The sequence below is a fragment of the Petaurus breviceps genome, unplaced genomic scaffold, assembly GCF_028583685.1.
Source record: "Petaurus breviceps papuanus isolate PSGF00001 unplaced genomic scaffold, PetGlider_PUasm1.0 90895, whole genome shotgun sequence".
Taxonomy (NCBI): Eukaryota; Metazoa; Chordata; class Mammalia; order Diprotodontia; family Petauridae; genus Petaurus; species Petaurus breviceps.
Genome location: NW_027187372.1, coordinates 17,512,566 through 17,517,536, shown reverse-complemented (window position 1 = coordinate 17,517,536; position 4,971 = coordinate 17,512,566). Strand labels below are relative to the sequence as shown.

Below are 4,971 nucleotides of genomic sequence, written 5' to 3'. Positions count from 1 at the left end.
GGAGGGAAATGGTGAAAGGACAGAGAGAACAAACAGCAGGAAAACTGGGATGGAAAGAAATACAGTTATCATAACTGTGAATGTGAATGGAATGAACTCTCCCATAAAATAGAAGCAGATAGAAAAAAAATAAAAGCCAGAATAAAAAATAAAAAGCCCAGAATCCTACAATATATTGTTTAGAAGAAACACACTGGAAATAGAGAGACACACACAGAAATAAGGTAAAGGGATGGAGAAGAATCTATTATGCTTCAGCAGAAGTAAAAAAAAAAAAAGCAGGAGTAGCAATCCTGATTTTCTACAATTACTTGCAAAGACAAATTTTGTGTTAATTTTTTACAATATTTTGAGTTCCAATTTTTTCCCTCCCTAGCTTCCCTTCACTCCTCCTAAAATGGTAAACAATTTATAGGTTATATAGACACAATCATGTAAAATATATTTCCATATTAGTTGCAGTTGTGAATGAAGAAATAGACCAAAAGAAAAAAAAAGTAGGTGAAAAAGTTGGCTTTGATCTGCATTCAGAGTTCATCCATTCTTTATCCATATATGGATAGCATTTTCAATCATGAATTCTTTGTACTTGTCTTGGATCATTGTGTTGCTGAGAAGAGTTGTCAATCATAGTTGTTCATCAATGTTACACAATTGATGGGCATTCCCCCAATTTCCAATATTTTTCCAATATGGAAAGATGTGATAAACACACATGCACACATATACACATACAAACACATGACCACACATACACATATATGTAAATAATTTCTACCCCCTTGCTTCCCTGTCTTTCCCTGCCTTAGTTTAAAATCCTACTTTTTAAAAAGACTTTTCCAGTCCCTTTTAACAGAAGTGAATTCTTCATATTATCTAAATTTACCTTATATGTATCATGAATGTATATAGTTGTTTACATGTTTCCTCCCTCAGTAGAATGTGAGCTTCATAAGGGTCCATTTTTGCCTTTCTTTGCATCAGTAGTGCTTAGCAGAGTGCTTGGCACATGGTGATTAATAAATGCTTTTGATTGAATAAATGAACGACAGAATTTTTTATTTTATGAGGCAATACTACTCAGTCTTCCACTCTCTTTCTACATAAGATTTTAGAAGAGAGAGATTTTAATTCTAAGTCAATGTTGTCTTTGCCCAAAATGCTCAGTACGCATGTCACTTCCCATCATGGAACCACTCGGGATTGTTGGTGGAACTCCAGGGCTGGCCTCATAACCTATGCCACCACCTTTAAATTTCTGGCTTCCTGAGCCACAGGGATCTTCCATGTTCATAGTTCCTGCACCCATTCTTACCTCTATCTCCCGTGGATCCATGTAGCTCATCTGACTATAACTTTCTTCTCTTTGGCGTCTCATTTCTCTTCCATCTCACGTTGGCGAATCATCATTTCTTCTCCTCTTCAAAGTCGTTCTTCCTCTTGTCTTAACTGTACTTTGCGTTTCTGCATTTCTTGATTATGAAGTTCCTCCATCCATCTCAGCTCTTAGTGACACCTCATTAGATCCTGGCACAAAATATGTACCCGATGCTCATGGCATGCATCTTCCATTTCATTTCCCAGTTTGTCTTTTGCATCTTTCATGTTTTTTCAACCTGTTCCCTTTGCTGCTTTTCCATTTCATCTAAAGACTTCCATCTCTGGGAATATTCAAACTAAAAGGTGCGGTGCTGAGCAAAACGTGGAGGTTTCTCTGTCTCCTTTTGATACACTGGATTCTTCTGTGAAAGCTTTTCAGCAAGACCATCTTCTTCATCTAGCTGCTCAAGTGGTTCCACAATGACTGGATGAGGAGTTGTCAACAAAAACACTCCTTCACTGCATCTTTCAAATGTTTTTCTTGCAACTGACTTAGAAGCAAATTCAACAATGCCTTTTCTGGTAGATCTTCTTCAATCATCAACAATTACAACAGCCCTTTCAATAGGTGCAAATTGGCTGAATGCTTCTTCCAAAAATTCATTGGAAACAAAGGATGAAAGATTTAGTACAGAGAGGGCAGCGCCATGTGTGGCAAAACTAACACGAAGTTGTTGCCCTCTCATGGGGGTATCATCAAGTTCTGCTTTTGCAATTTCTGCCAGGGCTCTAGATTCCAGTTTGATGAAACCTAATCCTTTGCCCTTGTTGATAAAGACTTCACCAGGTTCTCCATATTTAGCCAATAATCTTTTAAAGTCTTCCTCTGTAATATCAGCTGGCAGATTTCCAACAAATAACCTATATCACTGTGTGTAAAGATTTCTCTCCAGGCCTCCTCAACAGAGACAAATTTGCCTTAAAGCCCTCGAGTCTGAGATCATCTCTTCTCTGCCGCCCGAGGGCCTGCCTGGCGAGTGCCCCTGGTGATGGGTAGTAGCGGCAGCTGCTGGTGATAAGGTGGATGCTGCTTCTGGCCCCCTCTGGATTCCCCGACACCGGGTATGGAGGCTTCGGGTGTACTGGGAGGAGTGAGGCTCGGCCCTCCTGGCTTCGGCCCTCCGGGCATCTTGCCTTTGGGTCTGCCAGCTCTCGACCTGGCTTAGGCCACGAGGCGCCCGGGGGCGGAGGGGGCGGGTCCCCGCTGGAGCTCGAGGACACAGAGGCTGGCGTTGAAGAGGTTTGCCGAGGCGCCCCAGGAGGGGCTTACGGGCTGGATGAGGACTGGGAGGCCGCGGAGGCTGGGCCTGAAGGCCCCCCCCCCAGCCCGGAGGAGGCGCGGATTGAGCAGAGACAGAAGCCGGCGAGGTGGTGCCCATCTTAGGTCTGGGGCTGCTTCCGGGAGGGAGGCCCGGCTTCGGCGGGTCTGGCGACACCTGTTGCTGCTGTGCCGCCGCGGCCGCCTGTTGCGCTTGTTTCTGCGCCGGAAGCGGCAGCATGGAGGGCTTAGGCCTGGTCTAGACGGGGCCTGGCCCCAGGGGCCCTCGATTCTGGCTCAGGCCCATGCCCGGCTGCGGCGAACGGAAGTCATGGCTTAAGCCGCCACCTGGCCAGTGGAAGCCTGGTACGCCGCCCACGCAACTCCGGAACTGGTCCCTGGACAGTCTATGATCAGTGGGCGGGCGAGGCAAAAGCGGAGAAGTCGCTAGGGAAGGTGGAGGCCACCTTTGCTGATCACAAAATGGCAGGGGACACAAGCTCCCAGAATTATTCATTCATTCATTCATTGTTTTTATCAGAGTAATTTTTAGAAATTTGTTTTTAATCATATATATGTATAGATATTTACTTTTTAAACATTTATGGTTTGATACCACTTTATAAGAATTATATTGTAATATAGTAGGATAGTTCATTAAAGCTAATAATACAGTGACCTCATTTAAAAGTTGATATAACAGTTCACATTCATTCCCAGCTCTCCTTTGGAAAAAAAAAATAGATGTCTTTTCCTCTTCCTCCCCCAGCTCATCCTATGAAGCAAGAAAAACATTTTTTTTTATAACAAATATGCATAATCAAGCAAAGTAATTCCCTCAATGGATATATATACAAAAAAACACAGCCTCATTCTCTGCTCTTAATCCATTACCTCTCTGTAGTGGATAGCAAGTTTCATCATCAGTCTCCTGGAATCATTAATGGTCATGGTATTGATCACAAATGTGATGGAGTACTGTTGTTCAATAAGCAATGAGGAAAGAAAAGATTTCAAAAAGACTCAGAAAGACATGAAATGATGAAGCCAGCTAAATGAGAAGAATAATTTATAACAAGACCAACAGCATTCTTAACAACCAAACAAAACTTTAAAAGTAGCAACAATACCATCTACAAGTATTTCTTATATGGTCATGATTGGTTCAACAGTGATGGGATTTATTCACATATGGTCTACTAATATGTTAGATATATATCTTTAAAATATCACTAAATATAAAAACTAACTATTCTGACTTTAATAAGAGAGAGATTACTGGCCTAAAGTATATGTAGAAATTCAGGACAGTGATTAAAAGTGTTTAGAATGTATACTTTCGTATAAATTTGGCAATGCTGCCATGAACAACAATTGTAAGAACTGAGGGAATCATGAGATAAAACCAGTTAGGGATGAACTGGGCTGAGAATGTCATAGAACCTTTCCACTTCTAGTAAAATCCTTTTTTTACTTGTCTTTCCTTCACTCTCTCCCCAAACATCCCCCATTTCCCCCCTCATACTTATTTTTCCTTTTCATTTTATACTTAATTTTCCTGCTCTTCCTCCCTAGTTTGGACTTAGAGTTTTGTAAGACTAAAACCTAGATTTTCATGTGTGACTGGTTAGAGAAGCAAAATGATATGAAAATTCAGGACTCCTGCCTGATAATATCACAATGACTTTTACTAAAGAAAAGGAGGGGTGAAGAATCTTACTTCTTTAACAAACTGAAACATAGTTTATTAATTTTCAAGCTTACTGGGAAGGGAGGGAAGGCCCCTGGAAAATGTTAGTCTATATTAGTTCAAAATACAATTTAAAATGCATAAGCTGCAAATGCAAAGCAGTAGCTGTAATGTTCATATTTTCTTCATGCATAATCAGTATTTCATAACTTTTCAAAATGAATATACTACATGCAAGAAACGATGAGAAAATTACAATTGGAAATCTACTTTGTAAAATTCAAAGTTTAAAATTAGACCACTTTCATAATCATCATGACCATCTCAAAAAGCCCTGGAGAAAGACAGACTGCAAAAATCAAATTATTTTTTTTCTTCTATTAGTGTTTTTTTTTTTCCCATCTTAATAAAAGGCTCATTCTTCCCTTGCATATGCTAAGATGAATAGCCCACAAAGCTTGGTCTCGACAGAAATTAGATTGAACTAAGACACCCTGTTGTGAACCATATGAGTGACTTGAGGGGTTTCTGTTTTGCTTTGCTTTAACCCTTCAGCTATTAACCTCTGTACAGGATCATTAATGTAATCATTTTGGAAGAAAGAAGGTTTCCCTCTACTTTCTTTACAGCAAATGTTCCCCAG

General features: G+C 40.5%; 1 pseudogene; it reads right to left on the bottom strand.

Moving 5' to 3' along the window:
• Positions 1-1,138: 1,138 nt before the first annotated feature.
• Positions 1,139-3,155, bottom strand: LOC138151225 (splicing factor, proline- and glutamine-rich pseudogene; annotated as a pseudogene).
• Positions 3,156-4,971: the final 1,816 nt, after the last annotated feature.